Source organism: Podarcis tiliguerta (assembly GCF_965153285.1).
Source record: "Podarcis tiliguerta genome assembly, chromosome: 2".
In the NCBI taxonomy this organism is placed as follows: Eukaryota; Metazoa; Chordata; class Lepidosauria; order Squamata; family Lacertidae; genus Podarcis; species Podarcis tiliguerta.
Genome location: NC_139535.1, coordinates 45,419,148 through 45,446,044, shown reverse-complemented (window position 1 = coordinate 45,446,044; position 26,897 = coordinate 45,419,148). Strand labels below are relative to the sequence as shown.

The following is a 26,897-nucleotide window of genomic DNA, read 5'->3' as shown; positions in this document are numbered from 1 at the left end:
CTGCCCTGGCAGCTGAATTATGAATTGTATAGTTATGCTATAACGCCCCAGATTCCTTTTTTACCTTTGGCTCAGCACCTGCCTGCTCACCCTGCATACAATGGGAGTTAAACTTGTGGACGTCACAGTGGCAAAGTTTGGCAGGTGCAGTTCAAAAGGAACAAAACTGAAGACAATGACCATTTGGTAAACACCCTGTGGGCACCTGTCAAGGTGAAGGAAGCTAACTTCATCTGACCTGCCCCTTCAGGTCTATGGGACTAGAAAGGATAGGGACAGGGTCTTCCCTTGGAGCCTACCCCCCTCATTTACACCCAAGGCCCAGGGGTGGGGTGGTACTGCCAGCCGCTCCTGTAGCAGGTCAACTCTCCATTTTGGGCAGAAGGAAGCAGTTACCTCTGATAGGTGATGGGAGGGGGGAGGAACAGCAGCCATCCCCCACCCAATCCTGAGCCCCCCAGCCATTCCCCTCAGTTGGAGATCGTAGCTATGGGTGCCACAGGCTTGTCATAAACGCCCTAGCCTGGCCTCCTTCCCCAAGTACACAGGAGGCCAGTATTAAGGTAGGATTGAAGTGCTGTTTCCAGTCAGTTTCTGTATATAGAATGTAGGTAGGGGAATCTTTGCACCAGGCAGGAAAAAATGTCTTGGGCCAGACCTGTTCTTCCGTACCTCAGTGTGAAAGCCCTGGGAGGCCATGGTAAGAAAATGAGTAGCCTTTGGCCCTGAGCCAAAGGAAGCTCACCCAGAAAGAGCTGAAAGAGAAGGATGAAAAGTCAACCTGATGGTGCACCTGCACCGGAGGTAGGAATTCAGTTACATCAGGCATAGGCAAACTCGGCCCTCCAGATGCTTTGGGACTACAACTCCCATGATCCCTAGCTAGCAGGACTAGTGGTCAGGGATGATGGGAATTGTAGTCCCAAAAAACATCTGGAGGGCCGAGTTTGCCTATGCGTGAGTTACATTAACTGTAATAATCTGTTGCAGGTCCCTTTAATGTTTGCTAACGCCATTTCTCATTCAGACCCCAAGACGTGAGTCTTCTCTCTTCATTCCTTGAATGTGGGAATATCTGTGACCCGGAGTGTACATTTACCCAGCAAACAAGAGCACTGATTCCTCTCATAAAAGAGAAGTTGGGATTAGATCATACTTTCATTGCCCGTAACCTTTTCCCTGCCAGGCTCCTAAAACACCCTAATCTCCCCCTTGACTCCCACCATTTCCTACAGAGTGTGTCCTTGCTCAGAGCCTGGAAAAACATCTTGGGAATGTTCCCTCCTTTATACAGTGTTGTCTAATCATTCAGCTGCAGTTCTCTGAGTCATAGTATAGCACTAGGAATGAATCAATTTAATCCCTTAACCTTGATGTTTGTATCTCAGAAGTTTCTCTGTAATGGTTGGACAGTTTGTTTTCATGGCAGAATGTTTGCAGAGAGGTTTCTGGCTTGATCTTCCTATTAAGAAAAATAAAATCAATACTGGCAATTAAGCCAAACCCCACAAAATAGTAAGCACCCCCACACCTCCTTAAAGCAGTGGCACTTTGTGATTTAAGAGACGTCCCTCAATTCTTTTCCCTCCTCTTCCAGCTCCAGGTTGCAACTGAACATGGTATCTTCTTCATTTCCTTTCTGCTAATGAGTAGATAGGGAAAGTGCACTCTTGCCACTCATATAACTCGGAGACAGTGAGCATGAGGCTGACCCTTTCCTTTCTGCACTCAAAATCTAACCGGGAATTCTTCCGTATATTATTTTGAAGCTGTCTGTATGTTTAAGGATAGCAAGGTTTGACAAATTACTTGTTTCCACCAGTCACTTTATCAGCAAAAAACCCCGTCATTGTTTGACAAAATGCCAGTTCATTTTTCGGAATACCCAGGCATAGGAAATGAGCCAGAGTTATTTTCTGCAGAATTTTAAAGCAGCAGCAAATAGAGAAGAGATGTTTATATTGGGGATCAGGGTGAACCTTGTCATCTGAGATTATGTATAAGACATTTTCATCACCTTTTCAACACAAAAATAATGACGTTAACAAATCTCTCTGTACAGACAAGGCTTTTCCTGAGGAAACAATAGAAATATGAGAATTGCTTTTATGGGGTAGAATGTGGATAATATTACACACATGCCACCTTTTGAAATACGGCCTGCTGAATTTTCCCCCTCTATGTATATTGAACACAACAAGCCAAATCAGCTTCTTAATGGCAGAAAACCCTTCAATAAAAATTGATGTGCTTTTCCCCCCTATTTTATTTTTTTGTCCTCAAGATGGTGATAAGGATCTAATGAAGAGACTAGGAAGCGCTGGTACCAGAGCATTCGTGCAAATCATGTTTGCAGGATTCGCAATCTATGTGCTCCTCCAGACAGTGGCAAAGGCCTACCTGAATATGTTCTGTATGTAATGGAGAAAGAACATAGCACTTCTGTTTGAAGGCTGGACCAACAACTGTCATGGGGGCCTGCTGAGTGGGCAGCAGCTGCCGGTCACATCTTTTATACTTTCAAAGAGTTTGCCTTCATTGGCATCCCACTAATAATAATAATAATAATAATAATAATAATAATAATAATAATTTGTTATTTCTACCCCGCCCATCTGGCTGTCCACAAAGACAAAAAATACACTAAGATGTCACACATTAAAAACTTCCCTGAACAAGGCTGTCTTAAGATGTCTTCTGAATGTCAGGTAGTTGTTTATCTCTTTGACTTCTGATGGGGGGGCGTTCCACAGGGCGGGTGCCACTACCCAGAAGGCCCTCTGCCTGGTTCCCTGTAGCTTTGCTTCTTGCAATGAGGGAACCGCCAGAAGGCCCTCGGTGCTGGACCTCAGCATCCGGGCAGAACAATGGGGGTGGAGATGCTCCTTCAGGTATACTGGGCCGAGGCCGTTTAGGGCTTTAAAGGTCAACACCAACACTTTGAATTGTGCTTGGAAACGTACTGGGAGCCAATGTAGGTCTTTCAAGACCGGTGTTATGTGGTCTCGGCGGCCGCCCCCAGTCACCAGTCTAGCTGCCGCATTCTGGATTAGTTGCTGTTTCTGGGACACCTTCAAAGGTAGCCCCACATAGAGCGCATTGCAGTAGTCCAAGCGGGAGATAACTAGAGCATGCACCACTCTGGTGAGACAGTCCGCGGGCAGATAGGGTCTCAGCCTGCGTACCAGATGGAGCTGGTAGACAGCTGCCCTGGATATAGAATTGACCTGCGCCTCCATGGACAGCTGTGAGTCCAAAATGACTCCCAGGCTGCGCACCTGGTCCTACCACTTATATGGTAGAGAGGGGTTTTTGGTGGCGAGGAGTACTGGGCTAGGCTGGTGTCTTGCCCATCACTTGTAGCTGCCTAAGCTTTTCCTCCCTGTGGGAGCTCACTCACAACCTTGTGCTCAGCCTTCATTCTTAAAGTCTGCTGATATGATGACAGACATAGACATAAAACTTCCTACACTGTCAAACTGTGTCACAGAATCATAGAAAGTAACCCTATGTGCCATTCAGTTTTGGGGACAGGATACAATGAGCTTTGCTGAGCAACTAGGAAAGGATGCAACCAGAAATGGGAAAGTGATGTATATGCAGCACTTACCTCCTAGGAAAACACTGCTGTAAGAGAACTAGTAACTAATGTGCTAACATTTGTTGTAGAATCTTAGAACTGGAAGGGACCTCAATGGTCATCTAGTCCAACCCCCTGCAATGCAGGAATCTCAGCTAAAGCATCCATGACAGGTGGCCATCCAACCTCTGCTTAAAAACCTCCAAGGAAGAGGAATCTGCCACCTCCTGAGGGAGTCCATTCCACTGTTAACAGCTCTTCCTGTCAGACAGCTGTTCCTAATGTTTAGTTAGAATCTCCTTTCTTGTATCTTGAAGCTATTGGTTCGAGTCCTACCCTCCAGAGCAGAAGAAAACAAGGTTGCTCCATCTTCCATGTGACAGCCCTTTGGGTGTTTAATTATAACTATCAGATCTCCGCTTGGTCTGCTCTTTTCCAGGCTAAACATACCATACACCCTCAACCGTTCCTCATAAGGCTTAGTTTCCAGACCCTTGATTTTGACTAGGAAAAAATAGTCTTCCCTGTCTATTTTGGCATTTTACAGGCCTGTGTGAATGTACCCTCCTGCTGGTTAAAAAATGCATAAGATATTACCTTGCATGGTACGGTGACCTTATTTAATTCATACAGAAGTAATTTTTGAATTCAGAGCCCATTGGTTTCATACTTGGGGGTGCAGTAGAACCAGTTGCCAAAGAATAAATAGTCGGGATCTGATGACAGTAGCTCAGGCTTTGCAATGCTATATGTTCTGTATGCATGTAACATAATCCAGTCCCGAAAGAAATAAAAAGCATTCACGGAGGACATACAGGTCCCTTTGTTGTAGTTTATGTTATTGTACAACACTAGGGGGCAGACTAAAGATGCAGACTAGAGACTAGGAAGACCTTGGTCATGCAATTATTTACTCTTTCACATCTTTCTTTTAAATATGCTGCAGTTTTGCCTCTCTTCATTATGATGGATAAACTGTACTGATCCTGCAATCATGTGCATACCAAAAATATCTCTAAACTCATATGGCTGCCTGATCAAGGCAACCTTAGGTATTTCCTTAACTGACAAGAGTAAGCCTAAAAAGAGAGTTGTAAAAGAAACTAATGGCCAGGGAAAGAAAACCATTTTATAATAAGTTTAAAATATGCCAGGTGTCAGCTTCTGGAATGAGCCATTTTTAGCCTCGGGGTTACAGCTCCCTTCCCGTCTAGTTTCAAATTGTTAGAGGGGGAGGAAAGTGGATATGCAACTCTCCATTTATTTATTTATTTTTAAATCTCTTTTTTTTTTTTCCCATGGGGGAGATGCACAAAGCCACGGGAGACACGCTATAATATTCTTCAGTTCAGGTTCAGTACCTTGACAGCGTTAAAAGTGAACATGCCCTTATGTAACCATTGTAGTATCCTTTCTATATATTTCTATATATTTTTAAATTAATTTTCACATTCTCACATTATCATCAAATAAACCATAACAAACAAATGCAATTAAAAAAAAGAAAAGAAAACATTTTCACACCATATTTAATCTATATTTTGGGAGTACTCAGATCCCTTGACTTCCCTCCAATTGCTCCCCTGGTTCTTTTATAATATCTTACATTGTACATCTCTACAATTTCCTTATCCTTAATTATTACAAATTTTAAACATTATTGTAGTATCCTTTCTATATTTACCATTTCTTTTTTTAAAAGTTGGTTACATTTATGAAAGATTCGTATAAACGTTCTATGTAAACTACTCAGAAATTGTTATTTTTTAATTAAGCGGGCTATACATTTTGTTAAATAAATATATTGGTACTTATAGAATTTTTTTCCTGGTTTTTCCTTGAGTTTCCTATTTATAGATTTCATTTTAGCTTTGTCTCTGCTATTCCCAAGTGCTGATTTTGCAAAGTAAGGTTGGCTGGAAATGGCTTTCCAAAACTGACTTGCAAACTGTACTTCGTGCGAAATACAGCAGCTAAGTAGCACCGCAGGAATTCCTTCTATGCATATACAGTGGTACCTTGGTTCTCAAATTTAATCCATTCCGGGAGTCCATTCGACTCCCAAAACCATTCAAAAACCAAGGTACAGCTTCCAAGTGGCTGCAGGAGCTTCCTGCACTCAATCGGAACTCGTGTCGGATGTTCGGCTTTCGAAAAAGTTCGCAAATCGGCATTCGACAACTAAGTTGTTTGAGAACCAAGAAGCTGCCCAGACTGCCTGTCGGCTACTGAGCCAAGTCCCTGACGCACTATGGTTATTGTACTGATAATTTGCTAATGATCTGACTTTATGGTGTACTTTGATGAGGTGTTGTTGCTGTACACCACTCTGCATCTTTTCCTTGGCATGAAAAACCGAAGATAAATTATTTTAATATAAATACATAAGATGGTGAGGGATATATCTATCTGTTGGGTGGAGGAGGTCTGGCGAAGTCTGCCATGGTGTATTGAGGTTTGGAAGCAAAGCATTTAAAAGTGTAGTGTATATTTCTGTGGTAGTCAGTCAGAAAGTGATTAACACCTTCTCCCATCTAGGTGGCTGCCTCAACCGCTGTGAGTTATAACTTTGTCATAAGCAAACTGATGCTGATATACTGCATGGGAAAATAGTTAGCTGGTGTGGCAATAACAAAATTGACATCCACACTCTCTGCAGACATAACTAAAGCTTGCCTGTGTGTTAAATAGGATTGTAAGGTGTTTATTTTAACTCATTTTTACAAAAAAGATAATAATAATCAATTGTCCTTTCATACTTTATTTCTTTTCAGTGCTTACTGATATAAAAACAGTAGATGGCTGTTTTTATTCCGCCTTCAGTTCATGCCCATTCTATAGGCTCATGATTGAGGACAGTGTGAATCATGGGGATTGTAAGGTCAAGATAAGAAGTCATATAAATAGGAACGACCTTTTCAGGCAATCTGTGACACATTTCCCCTCAAATGTTTATAGCTATTCAGTTCCTTTCCAAATCACATTAAGTGCCGTTTTTGTACTGTCTTGGGTTGGTCATCCATCTCATTTGTGTAAGACAAAAACCTGCCACCTTCTCATTTTATCTTCTCTTGCGGATAATAGAAAAAGGAACAAAAGTGTACACGATAGCCTTGAACTCATAGGAGGGGGCAGTGAAAGTGAAGCTTAAGGAAAGCTGCCTCATCCTTCTTCTTGATCCATGTCCCTCAGAATGTCTTGCATAAGACTGAAGCTAAAGTTTGTTTATAAACATGCTGCCGTTGAAATAATGTCCAGAAATGAAAGTGAGATAATATTCCATTTTGCCACTGTTATTTGGAGTGCCACTAGTGGTCTTTGTATTTTGCCTTGGATGCTACTTTTAGCCCTGATTTAACCTATTCCCTAGAGGGCAAATTGTCTCGTCCTGCCATTCCACTTGTGGGTTGCTCCTCATCCATAGTATACATGCATGGAGTGCCACTATTTACCTCAAAATACCTGAAACCACAGTTCTTGCAGTCCCTTTAACTGGGAATTTGGATTAGCTGGGGAGAAATTGAAAGCTTAGTCTTATATAGTTGTTTTCTTATGGTAAAATGGAATTAATTCAGTCTTTGATTCTTTGGGGAAAGTGGAAGGTAATGTAGTTAATCATGTAACAGGGACAGGCAATTCTTGGTATTGTAAATTTCTCTCTTGGTTTAAATTTATCTCTTCAAAGGAAAAGCAAATTACTTTTTTGACTAGCAGACTTTCTGCCTCTGGAAATTGTACCTCCAGAATTAGCAAACGGATTGTTTTTATCCTGAATACAGAATACCAGTGGTATTTATAATGTATTTTGCTTGTGGTTAAAACTGTCTTTACTGCAAAGAGCAATCACTGAATCATATCACCAATACAATTCTAATGTTTATTTTTCAATGTGGCAGACAGGTAGCGTCTTGTCAGAGGCAAGCATATCTGCAAGTGAAATAATGACTCTTTAATTAAGATAATTATAAAATAGGAATGTAAATACTTAAGGTGCAGTATGTCTGCACTTTTTTTCTTTCTTTCACATTATTCAGACACTTACCTTGCATTCCTGAATCCCTCCTGACCCCCTCCCCTCTCAGTCCCAGATGATGATAGCAGTATAGACAAAAGGCAATCTCAGCTACTAAACTCTGTTTAGAATGGGTGGCTCATTTGATCTCAGATAGAGCGGTGGAGTACATTTTTTCATAATGTCATGTGGCCTTTCCATTGCTTTCTCTTTCCATGTCCTCTCCTGTTTGTTTCCTCTGCACTGATAATAATAATAAAAAGTCAGTGACACCCACTGACACCGGAGCCAACTCCCTAGAATTCCTTTTCAGAGTTATTTTTTTTCAAGCTCATGGATACTGGCTGCATTTGGCTACAACCAGGCTTTAAACTCAATCTCTGTGACTTGCAGTGGGGATCTTGACTCGAGCCATCTATTCACAGACAGTCAGATGGCAAGCACCCTCTTCAGAGTCCAAGCAATACTGGAAGGGCAGGAAGGGCAGGGGAACCCATAGGCTGGCCCTGGCCCCAGTCCTGCTTGTGGTGCCCCAGCCTTCAGGCATTAAGCAGGAAGGTCTGAAGGGGACTTTGGCAAGGGCATATTAGAAGCCACCCCTGGCATTGGGAGCCCTGAGAATGCAGAAGCTTCTAACTGCGTTCAGCTGGATGTGGTGAGATGCCTCCTCCAGACCTTTGTGTTCAATACACAAAGTTATGGGATGGTAAAGTTGGGAGTGGGGCTTGCACCCGCAGTGGCATAGCGTGTGGGCAGGGGCACAGGGGCATTTGTCCCGAGTTCAAAATTGTTAGGATTGCAAAATTTCAACACCTGACATTCAACGTCACTGGGCTCCACTGAAAACAGCATCTCCCTGCGAACCAGGAAGTGACCTCTCAGACAATGGAACAACTCTTCTTCTCTTATCTCTGTGGCTGCGATTTCTTGGGTGTGATGCAGATGCCGTTCGGCAGTTGAATGTGTATGTGTACACCGTCCGTTTCCCTCCCTCCCTCTCTCCCACCCACCCCTCCGTGCAGTCCCAAGTTCTGGCAGCCCATGCCATGCCACAGTGCGTGTGCGATTCTGCTGCATGTTCTTTGCATGTTCCCTTGAATACCTGAAGAGCGTGACTGCCTTAAACAATTATGTGAGAACTTCAATGTATGTCCATTGCGTAACCGATCTTGCTTTGCCAGGGCAACTTTTTTCAGTCCGGAAGCAAATCATCTGGAGTATTTCATACTTACCTGCAGCTCCAACTAACAGTCTGCAGAAGTGAAGAGAAGTACACTCTGGCCTCTGCCTCCAGCCAAAAGGCAAGGGCTGCTGTGTCACCTGAGGCAGCTCCAACCAAGCAAGTCAGATCAGCCTGACACCACCACCCTCCCAGCCCAGTGGATATAAATGCCTGTTAACACCTCAACACATTTTCCTGGGCTTCAAAGACTGGCTCGCCTGCTCTGCCTTTTCCCTCCACGTCCCTTCCCTTGTGTGTCTTGTCTTTTTTGGTTTGTAAGCCTGTCTCTATTACTATTGATGTGAATTGCTTTTGGGAGACCACATTTGCCTGCACATTGGAATGAAGATACCATACACTGTATAATATAATCTTTGTGATGCAAACAAAACTTTTGAGGCTGGATTCAATGATATGGATGTTAGTTTTTCAATCTTTTTAAAATTAACTTCTAAAGGGGGTGCATGTTGTATCCAATATAATCTGACTTAGAACAGGCCCATTAAAGTGAAAAGACATGACTAACTTAGCATCATTAATGTCAGTGGGCCAAACTCTGAGTAGAACTTAGCTGGCTACAATCCAATAATTTTTGTGCGCTTGTTACCCCAAAATGGGAAGTACAATATTTCAAATCTTCCTCGCAAGTGTCTCCCTTCTGGAAGATTTCCAAGCCTGATTTGCAGGGGCTAGCATGTACAGAAGGGGTGTGCATGTTTTTAGATGTTCCTATTTTATCTGGAAGCCACTCTGAGTGCCTGTCAGGGAAAAAGGTGTGTGTGTATGTGTGTGTGTGTGTGTGTGTGTAGGTAGGTAAGTGGTGGATAAAAGCATCCAAGCAGAATCACCACAACACTCCTTCTCTCTCTCTCTCTCTCTCTCTCTCTCTCTCTCTCTCACACACACACACACTCACACACACAAATATTCACAAATATTCCTCCTGCTTTTGGAGCTCTGCCCACTTCTAAAGTATGAATGATGATCAGACCCCCTGTTGGTAGAAAACGCTCTGGCTTGGTCTACTAGAGGTTGACCTAGCAGTGCAGCACATCCCTAAATACTATTTGTGTAACTCCTGAGAAAATGAAATGAATTTATCATATTCTGACAGCCATTAAATCATTAGACTCACTGCTTGTCCATGAACCAGCGCGCTCATAATTTATACTTTTATCTCCTGTGTTTCCACATCTTTAAAAGCATGAAATAATAATGCCTACCTAATTAGGGATGTAGTGACAATTATTTAATTCCTGTCTGTAAATTTCTTTGAAGTGAAAACACCTGCTTCTCCTTTGTCTTGTCTGGTCATTTATAAGTATCCTGCATTGTGGGCTAGAAGAATTTCAGCTATGCCTCACAGTTCATTTGTGCCAAAGTGGAAAACCCATAAACTGAAGTACCCCAAATAGTTTAAACAAGGGTAGGCACAATAAAAAACATACTAATCGTGAGTGAATGAGAAGGGGTTTTGTCTGAGGTGCCAATGGTAATTAATTTCTTTTAGCTGCTCTGCAGTTGCAATCCTCATGGGAAGATCAGAACTGCCCCTAAGGCAGTATTGCTGGAGGTTTAGAGGAGTCAAGACTGCCTATGATGTATGTTGTATCTCTAGGTAGTGAAAGGGGATCAGGATCAGCTGTAAACAGCAGCGTGGATAGCCTTGGTGTCAGACTGTGCCAGGGACAACAGAGTTTCTACACAATGATGAAGACTGATAAGTTGAAACAAGGATAGCCAGGATGTTTTGGACTACAATGCCCATCAGCACAGCCCATTAGTCAAGAATGATGGAAGTTGTAGTCCACAACATCTGGAGAACACCATATTAGCTATCTTCCAGAAAGCTTGCACATCCTGGATGGTTCAAATGGAGAGTGCCCTTAAATACCTATTCTATTTATTTTTCTTGCCCACCTTTTGAGGCAACTACGCACAACTGAAGAAAAAACATAAAATAAAAACAACATCAGATAACATCACGTACACGTGAGCCTGGATTCATACAGCTCTGATTCATGTTTGTTAGCATCTCTTGGTGGTTTCCAGCAGTTCCCTGTTCCCTTTGTCCTGTGTTTTCCTTTTCCATGTTCCATTTCCTACATGAGTATACATTTATATTCCTAGTCTAACATAATGTTGCAATGGAATGCAGTGGGCAGAAGGTGGCAATCAAGTCTATAACTCAGGCTACCAAGTGATCAGCAGAGGATGGAGAAGAAAATAGGAAGAGAAACTATTTATATTAAGTGACCTAAGAGCTGGATTCCCGTTAAGAAGACAAAGAAGTCCCATGGACAAGGGCTGTGTGATGTATGTGATCATTACTAGAGGGCCTGGCTGTGTGCAGCTTTTGCCACATAAACAAGTCGAATCAAATTGTAGTCTTCAGCAGGAGCCATTTCAGATGCAGTCATGAAGCTCATCGACTTTCACCAGCATGACTGCATCAAACTCATTTATTATTATTATTATTTACCTGTGATGCAGATTTTCCAGAAAAAAATGGACTGGAAAATTTGTACATTTTCTGTTTGCATTGGAAAATTTCTGATGCCCTAAAGGTAAAGGACCCCTGACAGTTAAGTCCAGTTGCGACGTGCTTTTGAACTGCTAGGTTGGCAGGAACTGGGACCGAGCGACAGGAGCTCACCCTGTTGCAGGGATTCGAACCGCCAACCTTTCGATTAGAAGGCCCTAGGCTCAGTGGTTTAGACCACAGCACCACCTATGTCTGATGCCCTAAAGAGTGATCTAATTTAGCATTTTTGCTTTTCTTGAATTTAGCAAAGCTCAACTGCAGTTGAAACTGCAAAGCTGGTATGAGTAATTTGTAATCTAATCATTGTTACTAATAATCAATTTCAGTGATCATTGGTAAGGTGAGTCAGGACTATTTGTGCCTTGTTCCTCACTCTCACCACCCCTGTGGCTCAGTTCATGTTTGCTTGTCTTCTCTGTCCACTAGCCTATGTATGCTGTCGTTTAACACCACACTCATGTTTGATTTGATCATGGATGAGGGTGCTGCTTTGACATGACACCTGGGGATTTATCTGACCCAGGTGTGCCAGCCCAGAGGCTGCAGTGACAGGAGCCAAGGGAGTTGCTATGGTCCACAGGACATCCAGGAAACTCCTGTATCTGAACGCTGTCTGTGAGGGCCTCCACCTGGTGTTCAGCAATGGGGATCGTAAACTAGGATTACTGCTGATGTACCATCCACCTTGTTGTTCAGCAGCTTCTCTGACCAAGCTGAAAGAGACAGTCTTGGATGTGGCTTTAGGGAAACCCATAGTGATAGTTCTGAGTGATTTCAACATCCATGCTGTGGCTTCCTCTGGCGTTTGAACTCAAGACTTCATGGCTCCCATGATGAACATGGGGCTGTCTTGTTGTCATCAGTCTGATACACAGGGTAGGGGACACCTCTGTCAAGGCTTCAGGAATTTTATTCCTCCCCCAGTGGCAGCGAGAAGCAGAGAAAACAAGGCAGAGTCCTTTTTAATGAGTTCATTCATTCATACAAGCAAGAGACAAAAGAATGCAGCCAGCACTGACAATGGTATTGCTCCAGCTGAGCCCCTCCTCCCTCCTTCCTAACAACAGCATTTCCCTTTACGGTGGCCACTCATGGCCAGTTGACGCTGACTCCTTTGTTGCTGCACTCTTAACAAACACCGAGTTCTGGGAGAAGGGGGGTCAGAAATACTCTCCAGTGACAATGTGTCAGCTGGCTGCTCTACCTCTGTCTCCCCTCCCCTTCTCCTAACACTTCCCAACTCTTCTGTTCGTCTGTCACTGAGCTGTGACCTTCCTCAAACCCCTGCTGTAAATCAAGGCTGCATTCCTCTTCTCCTGCAGCGTCAGGAGATTGGGTGTGTGATCTCCACCATTCCTCCTCTATCTCGTCCCCTTGAGTCCAGTCCCTGAGAAGCCTCAGCTGTGCTCCAGTTGGAGGAAAGGTGGTCTGGAAATAGCAGGATTTGATCCCTTCCTGGTTAAATTTGGACTCAGAGCTCCAATCTCCCACTCAGGTATAGTGGACAGATTTGGATGGTCCACCTCCAGAGATGAATGCCCTGGCATTCCGCCACTCACCCCCCCCCATGGATAGACCAGTCAACTCTGTTGTTGTGTTGTGCAGTAATGAGACATGCTGGGCTCTTGACACAGTTGCCCTCTCTGGCACTGTAGAACCCATTTTGTACCTTAGTGTAACAGAGACCTAAGGGTAATGGATCGGGCTGGATGGTGCCTAGAACACAAGTTGCAAAAGACATGCTGCAAAGCTGACCAAACACAAAATAAAGCTCATAATGAAGCCTACTGTGTGGTAGTGAGTGTGTCGCTTCTCTTCCGCAGGGATGTGGGTGGCGCTGTGGTCTAAACTACCGAGCCTCTTGGGCTTGCCGATCGGAAGATCGGCGGTTCAAATCCCCTTGACAGAGTGAGCTCCCGTTGCTCTGTCCCAGCTCCTGCCAACCTAGCAGTTCAAAGCACGCCAGTGTGAGTAGATAAATATCTACTGCTGTGGCAGGAAGGTAAATGGCTTTTCCGTGTGCTCTGGTTTCCGTCACAGTGTTCCGTTGCACCAGAAATAGTTTAGTCATGCTGGCCACATGACCCGGAAAGCTGTCTGTGGACAAACGCTGGCTCCCTCGGCCTGAAAGCGAGATGAGCACCGCACCCCATAGTTGCCTTTGGCTGGACTTAACCATCCAGGGGTCCTTTACCTTTACCTTACCTCTCTTCTGCCATTGTATCACTCATCCAATGGAGCGTTTTTTTGTAATGTTCGGGGTCTGTTAAAATATACTCACAGAAACTGAGTTTTGGACTCTTTGGAAGCTCAGTGTGACTTATTTGCAAGGCACTTGGAAGTTAAGTTGCTGGGTCTCACTCCCACAATGAGTGCATAAACAGAGTGGAAAGATCTGGGAGTAAGGCAAGAAAGCTGACATTCCTCAACTCAAATGGGTTCACTGGGAGGTTGCTATCTACTAAATAAGGAAAGTTATGTTGCTATATTCACTGCTGTGCGCAAATAAAAGACTTGGGTTCAATACCCCTATCATTTTTAGATTTCTTTAAAAAATCTAGATTTTTAAAATAAAAACCCCAATTTTATGCATATTCATATGGATGTAAATCCCAAATTGTGCCATATTATGTACAGCTCAGATGAGTCCCCAAATATACTTACATTTCTACAGCACTAAGTTGGTATTAATTAGTAATATTACTTGGGTCTCACTATACATAAAGCAAACAAAACCCAACAGTAAAACTAACCCTAGCACGTAGAGTTCTCCAAATCCTTTTTCATACACACACACACACACACACACACACACACACAACCTAATGCCACCCTCAATTTCTTTAAGAATAATCTTCATTCAGCCTCCATCCTGGACCATATATTTTTTGCATGGGATATGAAAACATTTCCCCCTTCCTTTCAAATTGGTAGTCGGCACTGCAAGAGTACATTTTAACCCTTTCCAGCAGGTTCACTTTCAGTTCAACAGGATAATTGATCAGCAATTATGTAGCAGGCAGGTGGAAAATGGGAATAGGGTGGAATTTGCCTGAAAGGAAAAAAAGGATTAAAGAGACCTGGATGCATGTGTCAGGCTCTAGGTCCTTTCCTGTTTCTAACCTTGTGGTGGTGAAGTGATTGGTATCTAATTGCTTCAGGGGTTCCTCCTTGTCTTCTTCTTCTTCTTCATTTATGAACAGGTCCTGTAATTCTTTTTCCTAGTGCTATCAGTGGGCAAATTTGTTTTAGTTTTTCCTATACGGGGCACCAGTTCTGATTCTTTATGTGTAAGAAACGAAAAGGGTTCAAGGAGTCGGTGACGTTATTTAGTTCGCTAATTGTGATTTTGTTTTTGCAGCATCATACGTAGGCAATTCTGGCTGACTCTTGGATTTACAAGTGACAGGAAATAGGTAAAATCAAGTTAGTTTTACTTAACTCCTATGGAGCTTAGGTTAGTCATCATGTTGGCAACTTGAGCTCCTCATTTTCTTATTTGCCCCATCTCTAACAGACAGCAGTGGAACATCTCTTTTTAAAAAAACAACAACACACAACTGAATGTGTATGGAATTTGTGAAACTGCGAAGAAGAAATAATGATGGACGATGACTGATCAGCAACCTTCCATGACATGCTGACTTTATATCTGTATATGAGGGAAATGAAGTTTCCTAGATGCTTAATCTAGGCTTGCCAGATATTTCTTACTTGAGGGAAATATCTCTAATTCCTAAACACTGCATCTCTGCACAATTTAATACATTTCCCTCATTCCAAAGCACAGTACTGCTGTAGTCCTGTATGGAAAAGGAACCCAGGGAAGCCAAATGGCATTTATCATTAAAGCCTGATCTACCCACTGAAGAATGTCTTGGCTACAACCACCTCTGTTCTGCTAGGAGAAGAGGGGGGGGGGGTGGCACCAAAAACCAAGAGAGAAGCAGAGGGAGAGATGGCAATTCAAAATGGTGGTAAGAACTTTTTGTGTTTTGATAAATCCTGAACATAAAATCAATTAGTCAATAACAATGATTGACATAAGTTTGAATAATCATATAATAAGGGGAGGGTGCGGGTGGCGCTGTGGGTGGCGCTGTGGGATGCGGGTGGCGCTGTGGGTTAAAGCCTCAGTGCCTAGGGCTTGCCGATCGAAAAGTCAGCGGTTCGAATCCCCGCGGCGGGGTGCGCTCCCGCTGTTCGGTCCCAGCGCCTGCCAACCTAGCAGTTCGAAAGCACCCCTGGGTGCAAGTAGATAAATAGGGACCGCTTACTAGCGGGAAGGTAAACGGCGTTTCTGTGTGCGGCTCTGGCTCGCCAGAGCAGCGATGTCACGCTGGCCACGTGACCCGGAAGTGTCTTCGGACAGCGCTGGCCCTTGGCCTCTTTGAGTGAGATGGGTGCACAACCCTAGAGTCTGTCAAGACTGGCCCGTACGGGCAGGGGTACCTTTACCTTTAAGGGGAGGATGAAAACAAAAATGAATAGTCCCGTTCCTCCCCCAAAAAATCACCAAAGGCAAAAAATAGATACACTTTGGGTGCAATGGGGCGGGGGGAATAACTAAGTAAACTAAAGTGCAGGCATTAATTAATAGAACAATTATTATTATTATTATTATTATTATTATTATTATTATTATTATAACCTGCCCATCTGACTGGGTTGCCCCAACCACTTTTATACACTCTTATACATGGGGCATATGTTAAAACTTGGTTGGCACTCATGTATCTTGGGAGACAATGCAGGAGTGTACCTTTGGGGTGAAGTCAAACCATTGCAGAGTTACAGCTGTGACTGTAGAGATTGATACAGGAGACACATGCTTTGTTTCAGCCGAGGCAGATGAAGGCACCCAGTTGTGCTGCTCCTCCTCCCAGTGTTCTCTGTCTCTGTGCTGTCTCTGTGCTCCTCCCAGTGTTCTTTCCTCCTCTGGTCACTTCTATGGATGGATGACCTGTCTGTCTGTCTGTCTGTCTGTCTCCAGGCACTGCAGTCATCCGCAATGGATTCCTACATGGTGGGGTTAATGTTGCCAGCCTTCGTGTCACATTTGTGAGGTAAAACCTAAACCAGGCATAGATAAACTTGGCCCTCCAGATGTTTTGGGACTACAACTCCCACCATCCCTAGCTAACAGGACCAGTGGTCAGAGATGATGGGAGTTGTAGTCCCAAAACATCTGGAGGGCCAAGTTTGCCTATGCCTGACCTAAACTAAATCATAATGCAAGTGAGTATCACAGAAATATCCAACCACAAATCTGCGTACATTCCATGGACTACCTGAATGAAGCTCGTGGACAACTGGTGGTCCATAGGTCACAGTCTGGGAACCTCAGGTGTTAATAGTACTGAGGTAGATGGATCGATGGTCTGACTCAGTACATCAGGCTTCCAGGAATCAGCTTCCTCCCCCTCATGGCAGTAGATAAGCAGAACAAAGGAAAAGGAGTCTTCTTACCAGTTAGAAACTTTAATAATCACAGTGAGAGAACAAAGAACACACCTCCTGGAAATGGCAGTGTTCCCAATTAAGTTCCCTCCCCCCTCCATCCCTATTAAACTACGTCACTCCTATGTCTTGTAATCTGAATTTGGAGCTGCTGTGTTTTCTGTTCTGCCACTTTCTGAGCTCTCCGGGACTTTAGGAAAGGGGGGTGGACACTCTCCAGAGACTGTGAATCTGTTAGCTCTCTCTCTTCTAGTGATTCTTCTGCTAGCTGTTCCCCATCCAGTATTTCCCAGCTTCTGCCTTCTGAACTATGCCCCTTTGCAAACCACTGTTCCAAATCTATACTGTCCTCCAGCTCCTGGGAAGATTCAGGATCAGGATGAGGGGGTGGCTCCCACCATCCCTGCTCAGTCCTGCCCTCCTCAGCATGGTCCCTGACACAGTATAAGGCATGTTAGTATTAATATATGAGAAATTATTAATAATGATAACTAATCAACTTATTAAACCAACTTATTGAAAACATTATTGTGATATAAATCCCTATATTTGATCATGATTTGATTCTTAGCAACATTTTGATGTTTCTCCTCCTTTACTACACCTCTGCTGTGCTAGAAGCATTCAGGTTTGGTGTGGAGACACTCTGATCATTACAGCCATGATCCTTGTGGTAAGTTGTTTGTGATAGCATCTTTTTGAAAGTGTAACATGTAGGCTGGCCCTGCACAAGAGGAAAGGAGAAGCCTGAGTGAATGATCCTTCATTTGGGCACTAGTGTTGAGCATTTCGTGGTTGTGACACTGCTTAAAAGTGGAGCCAATGTGGTGAAGTGGATCTGGATTAAAATCTCACTTAGGTTGCTTTAGACCAGGTATGATCATGTTTCAGGCTTATGGTTTTGCTAGAACGCCAAGGTCCGCCAGTTCAAAAGTGACATCTATGGGCTGGAGCCATTATGTACTGAATCCCATAAGTCAAGTATTGGAATATACAAAATATAGCCACATGCACAAAGGTCTTAAACTGGCTACCAGAACTGCACATAGACCGGCTCAAAAGCAACCAAAGAATATTCATATTTTACTGCAGAGAAACACAAAGGCTGATAAGCTACGAGCAAAAAAAAAAGCCAGACCTGACACAGCAGTATTTTATTTTCCTTCTGATTATACAAGCTATTGTTGAATTATTGAGAGTCATGAACCCTTGCTGCAAATCCTTCAGCAATCTACCATATGCCCATTCCTGCTTTGGATTAGGAACATAGGAGGCTGCACTATCCTGAGTCAGACTATTGGTTCAGTATCATCTACACTGACTGCTAGCACCTCTCCGGAGTTTCAGGCAGGGAACTTTTCCAAACCAACCTGAAGATGCTAGAGTTTGAACCCAGCACCTTTTGCATTCAAAGCAAATGCTCCATCACTGAACTACGGCCCTTGCCCATAAACTGACAAGTGGTGTGTGATCTCTCTCATAGGGTTGCTGTGCAGATAAAACAGGAAAAGCCACCTTGAGCTTCACTGAGGAAGAGCATAGCATATGTAGAAAATAAATAAGATGGAACACACAGGCATTTCCTCTTTCTCGCTATCCTCAGCCTGACATTTAGCCCCCACCATCATTCTGAAATGTGTTTCAGATTGATTTCCCCCCACCCCACCCCCCAAAAATTCATTTACAGATTCGTCTCCTTTGCCACCTGTTGTTCCAGTAACTAATATTTTAATAGAAGCGGGTATTGATTTATAGCTTTTGGTTTCCCTTCCCCGCTTTGTTCTATGGAACAGCAATGACTTCACTTAGCTAGTATGATGACAATAATAATAATAAAAATCTTCGCAGATAATTAAATGCACAAACTCCCTAAGGCAATGCTTCCTTCTGGCCTGAACCACTTAAACTTTAAAAGGAGCTGGAAAGTGTTAAAGCCTCTATCATTTCAATACTGGAACATGAAATTTGTGACCAGATGCATTAAATACCATTCCTTTAATAGGAAAAAAAATGCTTTCATTTTAACAATCAGTGACTTTTTTCTTTTCTTTTTTTTACTAATTGTGCATATTATGCAAGTCCTTTAATATAATTGTGTCGATTGAATAAGAGATCTGATTTAAGACACTCTATTAAATTACTGGCAGTGGTGGCCAGAGGCTAGGAGTGTTCTTCTTTCATTCCATTCATATTGCAGATCAAGGATCCAGTTCCAAGAGTAGTAAAAGGATACATGTTACAGAGTACACCTCCACCTTTTGCTGGTTCTCTTAAACTTTTTTTAAAAAAACTTCTGTAAGCTTAATAAGGAAGAATTAATAAGATGTATTCCTTCTAGGTATGTTACTGACATCAGTCTTTCATATTTCTGCCATATGACAGAGAGATAAAGGCTGTAATTTTATGTACACATACCTGGGAGTAAGACCAGTGAGACTTACCGTATTTTTCGCTCTATGAGACGCACCAGACCATAAGATGCACCTAGTTTTTGGAGGAGGAAAACAAGAAAAAATAATTCTGAATTTCAGAAGCCAGAACAACAAGAGGGATCGCTGCACAGTGAAAGCAGCAATCCCTCTTGCTGTTCTGGCTTCTGGGATAGCTGCACAGCCTGCATTCGCTCCATAAGATGCACACACATTTCCCCTTATTTTTTAGGAGGGGAAAAGTGAGTCTTATAGAGCAAAAAATACGGTACTTCTGACTAGACACAATAGGACTGTGCTGGGTTTGATCCAGGCTTAGTCATCCTTAATATAGACCCATTGCAACCATTGTGATTTAACTGGACTAACCTAATCTGGCTTGCTCTGAGCATGACTAAATCTGGATCAAACCCAACAGATTTAATGCGTATTAAAAGGAGCAAAATTCTACTTTCAGTTGCGGACTTCACTCTGCTCCAACAGCAGAACACATCTTACACTGGGGTACAGTCAATATGTATACAGTGGGTGAGATTCACCTAATGAGCTCCATCAGAGGAAGCCCTGCACAAGGACTTTTGGTTGTGCAATGGGGCTTCCTTCTCCCCCCCCCCATGTGCCCTCTGAGTTCCCCAAAATTGGCTCGGCATGGAGGGGTTAGAATAACGTCAAAAACATAACAAGGTTGGTCTTGCTTCAGTTCCAGGGAAACTGAAACCCAACCTCTGGGATTCAGCTTCAGTTAGTTGGCTCAGATTATCCAAGAGATGGTGCTACAAAGCTGAAAGCATGTGCTCAAGCCACAGCATGCATTACTGCATCAGTGTGTGGATCCATAAGCAAACCTTCATTCATAGATCTAAGTGACTGGGGTGGGATAGAGAGAAGTGGCTTCTCGGAGACCCTGGTCCAGAAGCATAAGAGGATTCACACCCAAGTGTTAGAAACTTGAATCTAACCCAGTAGAAAAATTGGTAGCCAGTGCAGTGCTTTCAACAGAGGTGCCACATGCAGGAGCATTCTGCACTAGCTGCAGCTTCTGGACCAAATTCAAGGGCAACTGCATGTTAAGTGCAGCTATTCCTGTCCAACAATGGCCGTTGCTGGTGACAAAGCTGGTCAAAGGCACCCCTGAGCCTCCAGTGATAATGCTAGATCAAGAAACAGCCCTAAGCTCCTCACCTGTTCTTTCTGAAGGTGTGTAACCCCATCCCAGCAGGCAACCCAAAACAACTCACCCACAGAGCCTCCAACCTCTGGGTATTTAGCTGCACTTTGTTGGCTCAGATTACCTCCCTGATTCAAATGCTCCAGAGAAATGGAGCTGTCCTTGTGCTCCAAATCTAGTGAGTGGTCACAACAATCTCATATAGGTGTTGAACTAAACACCTATGGTAGCAATTGAGATTAATTTGAGGCATGATTTATAGTCTCATGTTGACCACATAATTTTTAGTTAATCATTGCACAATCAATTCCCCATTTTAACTATTCTATCAACGCTGAATATGTATTTACTGAGAAATGGTATTTACTGAGGGATGCAGGTGGTGCTGTGGTCTAAACCGCAGAGCCTAGGACTTGCCAATCAGAAGGTCGGTGGTTTGAATCCCTGTGATGGGGTGAGCTCCCGTTGCGTGGTCCCAGCTCCTGCCAACCTAGCAGTTCGAAAGCATGCCAGTGCGAGTAGATAAATAGGTACTGCTGTGGCGGGAAAGTCAATGGCGTTTCTGTGCACTCTGGTTTTCATTACAGTGTTCTGTTGCACCAGAAGCAGTTTAATCATGCTGGCCACATGACCTGGAAAGCTGTCTGTGGACAAACGCTGGCTCCCTCAGCCTGAAAGCGAAATGAGCGCCGCAACCCCATAGTCACCTTTGACTGGACTTAACTGTCTGGGGCTCCTTTACCTTTTTACCTTACTGATAAATATTTTGTTTACAAGTATTTCCCTTATACAGGCAGAGAATTTGTCTCAAAGTCAAGACCAGAAATGTCCAGGGGCGGGGGGATGGTGTTAAGAAGCAAAGCAAAGGAGATGTGGGAAGTGAAATCAAGGACAAACATTAAGGGCAAGTGTTAAGAAAGAAACCCAGTTGCCACAGAGAACATTTGCAATTCTAAGCACGGGCCCTTGGGCCCTTGTTGATGTTCTGTAATGAGTGAGTAAGAATGACGCAGGCAGCTAAAAGTGGAGGACGGGGTTCTTCGCTCTATTAGAAAGGCCAAATGCTGTCTTCATTTCAGATTGCTCAGCTTCATTACATTCAGAGCAGGTTGCACATGTATGTGATGGCAGACTTTGGCCTCCATCCAGGAGACATTGATTACACGGTCACCAGAGCTAATCACAATCAATGGTGCCAAGAAATTAGGTCATCCTAGTCCAAAACCCAGTAGTATGTGTACTGCAGTATGATAACAGGGACACCAGCAAAATGAATCTGAAAAAGGCAAACATTAGCCTAGTGCTTTGAACTCAGTAGGCAGGTGGCAAGACACACAAAGGAGGGAGTCTGTGACCAGGACTCTACAATTCCATCCCCTTCGGATTCAATAGGACTTACTTCTGCATAGACATGGTTAGGTTTGTGCTCACAGCTCCTGCACAAGAGTTAACCTTGGTTTCTGCTTATTCAGAAAAACAGCAGCTTCAGTTGTTGCAGAAGAAGAAATGAGCTTCTCAAAGCTATTTAAGCTCATTTCATTTATGGAGCCTTGCTTTTCATGTTTGGTTAAAGCCTGCCATATGAAGGAATTCACTGGACATCCCATGGTGCTCTGGGGCTATGGGTGTCCTATGCCATTGGAAAACTGCCTGAACATTGCCCCCTAAAATTGACTCTTGCTTACATTTGCCAAAATGTTTTCATTATGTCTCCTAGTGTAGCCATTGTTTCAAGAGGTGTGAATCCATGTTTATGGCCAGCTGTGTACCCGAGGGAGCAGTTTTGAAAAAGATCTCTACAGTAGCAACCTCCCCAAACCTTGCTTCCACAATTCCACAAACGGCAATGTAAGGGACTGTGCCAGAAGCCATGCCAGAACTGGGGGGCTCTGGGAACTCTGGCCATCAGTCAAGACATTGGTGAGCCTTCACAACAATCAGGCATAATGGAAGATATATTGGGTAAAAACTAGTCCAGTTGACATTAGTGTGGGAGGTTTCTCATCTTGGTTTTTATCAGGCTTTTGACCGAAATCCTGTGCTTCCTTTTTCATTAAACTTATAAACAATCTTCCCTAGTAAAGGGGTTAATTTTAAGCTCATTCATCTTACACAGACGTGAAATATTTTCTCCAGCACATAAATTACAAATTTTAATAAACCAGGACTTTGATTGCTCTATGTGGTTTGACCTGCATTGTAATCTAGGAGAGACGACTTGACACGGTTCCAAAAGTCAGTTTCTGTTTTGCATGTTAGAAGATCTACAAATTTGGGCATGTACAGGTTTTCATGGCCTATGAGCAAACAATATTGTTGCTGAAAAATTATTTGACCGGCTTGTGAAAATAATTGCTTTTGCCAGAAAGTGATCATTATTCGCTTAGAAAAAAGTTCAATTCATTGTTAACATGGATTATCTTTAATTTGTGTTCATATACCCTACAATCATTTCCCCACTCAAATTAAACTGGGTTTGTAATTGGAAACAAGGCTTCAATTTCACCCTACAGCCATGATCACTGAATTTCTTTCAACTGAGAATGCACGATCCAAAATCTGGAAATGTTTCAAGGTCAAGTTCAGCTCCTTGGTGTTCCGAGTTACTAAATCCAAGCTTCTGTGTAATGCAAAAGCTTTGTGCATATTTCCTGCAAATTCAAAAGAATTTAGCAGAGATTGTATGGTTGTGATATATATGACTATATGAATCAGTGATCGTGTTTTATTTTTTTATTATATTCATACCCCACATTTCCCCCCAAGACCTCACAACAACCCTATGAGGTAAAATAGGCTGAATAGTCCCAGGTCACCCGGTAAGATTATTGAGGGAGCAGGGATTTGAACCTGGCTCTCCCCGGTGCCCTAGTCCAACACTCTAACCACTACACCACACTGCCTACCCGTTTTATTTAATAGTATATTTATTTAGTATTATTTTATATATTTATCTGCTACATTCCTATCCCGCCTCTCCTCCCATGAGCTCAAGGAAGCGCATGTGGTTTTCCATGCTTCCATTTTATCCTCACAACAATGCTGCAGCTAGGCTGGGATAACAACTGGCCCAAGGTCACCCAATGAGCTTCATGATTCAGTGGGGATTTGACTAGTCCATAGTCCTAGTCTAATGCCTTAATAGCTACACCACACTGACATATAATATTCAAGCATACTCTAAGTTGACCATGACTAATTTATTCAGATATTTAGCTATTCAGATATATTGTGAATAAACAGTTATCTACATGACTGTTGTGTTTTCTTCCAAGTGATTTTTCTTCTACTGTCATGTTTCAGAGCAACAGTGGTCAAAGTTCTCCATTTAAATTAGTGGTTTGGAATTAGCAAAATACAGATGAGAAATGATATCCTCTGTATTTAGATAGTCCTTTTGCCTAGACCCTCTCAGATATCCAGGGAGGCTTGAGCCACTGCCAGCTTTTGGGACCCCTAGCCAGATAATCAGAGAAGGCATGTTCATCACATAGAACATCATGGGGTTGAGTGGGTATCTGCAGTTGTGGGGAATTGGTATGATCTGGGGTACTGATTCTGAAGAGTGTTGGTTGGTGGAGGATAGCACTAACTTAGCAAAAAGATGAAGCATGCTGCAAAGAAGTCCCATTTTTCTATGAAGCCTTCTCTAGATCTACGCAGCACCTTCCAGAGCCCAGATTTCACAGGCATTTCTGTTAAAGCCGTTCTCTTCTACTGTCTTTGCAGTAAAGAGCGAGTAAGTACATTGATGTATTTTGTTTGTTTGAATACTAGTCTCTTCAATGAGCCTGAAGAGTCTATAACCAATCCATTGGAGGGCCATACTGAGTCTCAGTTATGATGACACAGTCCATTCACACCACATTTAAGGGAATCCTCATTTTCACACTGCAGATGGGTCAGTCAAACAAGTAGTGCTGGTTTGCTCCACAGGATCCCATATTCAAGTATATCACTATGTGGTAAAAAAAAAAACAGGTGCTTACATACAGACAGCACCAACTATTCTCTGACAGATTGAATGAGGTAGCCATAAACATCGAACTATCCTTCTATATATCTTTCTCTGTAGCATCCTGTACATGTATTAAACATTCCTTGTTTGTGTGAACTGAAAGTTCCCTGAAGAAATGGACACATTCCTAACCGGTGACTTGACCTAACCCCATAAGGTTGGCATTGTTCATTTAGGAATGTGTTCATAACCACTTGGTTAGGTGCTGAACATGTTGTGTTCATGTAATCCAGGAATTACACAGCTGATCAAGATGCCATGATAATGATGCCCTAGTAATTTGGATCTAAAGTCCTCAAACCCTTAAATGGTGGTGACTAATGCTATGACTATAGTGTTTCTTTGAGAATATAACAATACTTTCCAATAAATCCCATTGTTAGAGCTGACAGCTCGTCTTTAAACTTCTGAATATTTATGGCTTAGTTGAGTTTGGCTTGTCTGCTTTTAGCACTGTGTCATTTTCCAGGGACTTTTGCACATGATTAACAATTAACTCTGTTTGCTACCAATTGGGATGATTAATGTTCTTATATGAAACAAATTTCTGCAGAGCAAAACACCTTGTGTTTTTGCTAGGCTAAAATACAGAATGTATGTTTGTTACAAAATGTTTTATTATTGAACTTTCATCAGTGGGTTTGCTCTCTGATATTGTATCTCCCCCCATGCACACATCATCTCCTGTTATTGATTAAAACTGAATGTTGCCTACCTCACCGTTACAATGCTACTTTCCCACATTTATTATCAAAAAGTACACAATTCATAGGGGATATGTTGAAGTATTTGAAATTATGTAGCATAAGAGAACGGTAGGTAATAGATAAATAAACAGGATTTTGAATAGCCTTGTAAATAACCCCACATTAGTCGCGAGCCTGCAAAAATTATGATTACTCTGTCAGAAGCAAGAAGCCGACATTTTCATCTGGACCATGCATGGAAATAATTTCAGATTGGTAGCTCCTGAGAAAGTTGCCACTATCAGTCATTCTTGATTAAAAAAAATTATATGCCCCAACCAGGAGACCTTTTTATGCTCAGATGTACGAACAGATCATCTGCATGTGCCAGTTGCCCAGTGGCCTTGTTCCATTAGAGGGTTCTGGTCTCTGGTGGTTGTGTCAGCTCACACCCTGCACTTCCTCAATGCACTTAGGGACCATGTATGGTGGCCATTTATATTTAATGGTTCTTTAACTTGTTTGGCTCTATTGTTTAGGCTGAAGTAAGTTCTCGGTGCAGTGCATACTAAAAAGAGCATGTAAAGGTCATCAGTAAAGATTTTACTCTAGGAGCTCAGCCAAGACTAGTATGAAAACTCATTTGTTCATGGATTTGGCAGCAAAGACTGACATGAGCATTTAACCATGGAGATTGTGTACATTCCTTACAGTGTGCTAAATCTCAACATACAATGCCATTCAATAGCATATTTTGTTCAATTAAGTGGATCCTTGACACTTAGTTTAATGAATGCCTTTTTATGTGTATCCAATTATTTTTTTGATATGTTTTCCCCTTTTGCTGTAAGTTGTTAAAGCTTTGCTATGCTCAGTTCTTTTCTCTACTTCAACCCCATACCCTTCTTAAGGTTACATATATTTATTTCTAATCACAAATCTTACATCTTTAATATTAATTGTCTCTTGCTGGCTATCCTGTCCTGGAATCCCTGGGCTTAGGCATCACCAACCCAGCAGCCAAAAGAAGGGCCTGGAATTTGCATACACACTAGTACACCATGTGACACAAGAGGTCAGTAGGAACTAACCCGAAAGCTGTTCTTTAGCAAGAAGGTCAAATTAGCACTGTCAGAGTCTCGACATACATGCATGCTTACCCATCTGCCTATCCAGCTTCATCTCACATAGCTTTACTCCTTAGTAGCTACTGGCCTTTTGCCTTGATTGTGTGTGGACCACCACTGCCCCCTACTTGGTCTTCCAGCCATAGTCCTGTGTTCAGGCTTTCCATAGGCATAGAATGCTGATTCAACAGGCCATTACATTTTAATGTTGGGTTTTCCATTGGGGTGTGGGGTTGGGATGTGGTTGGGAGGATAAATATAAATTCTGAGCCCCAAACAGGTAGATTCTGCATCCTGCATATTTACATATTCATTATTTATTCTGCTGCATCCAATTATGAGAAAAGCTCAAGGGGTTCTGCAGATCACTGACGTTCCCCCAACCAGTGGAGATCTTTATTCATGACTTGAGCTTTCCTGATGCCTAGCTCCTTAAGCCACCAACCTACAAAGTTGTTTTGTTTTATAAACCACATACCAATCAATAGCTTGCAGGATTTTCATGCTAAGGATTGCATTTGGTTCTTTTTTCCCATGTACTTGCAAGAAATGTTGGAATACATATGACCCTCCTAAATGGGGTTCTCTGAGCATGGAACTGTCAAATATTGTAGCATTCCTATCATTTCCTTGTGCAATCATAGCAATCA

At 42.7% G+C, this 26,897-nt stretch overlaps 1 long non-coding RNA gene across 1 annotated transcript; it reads left to right on the top strand.

The window, feature by feature from the left end:
- Positions 1 to 23,668, top strand: LOC310668708. Its single transcript, XR_014506810.1, has 3 exons — positions 1 to 186; positions 15,145 to 15,336; positions 21,850 to 23,668. It is a non-coding gene; the product is annotated as an uncharacterized lncRNA (long non-coding RNA).
- Positions 23,669 to 26,897: the final 3,229 nt, after the last annotated feature.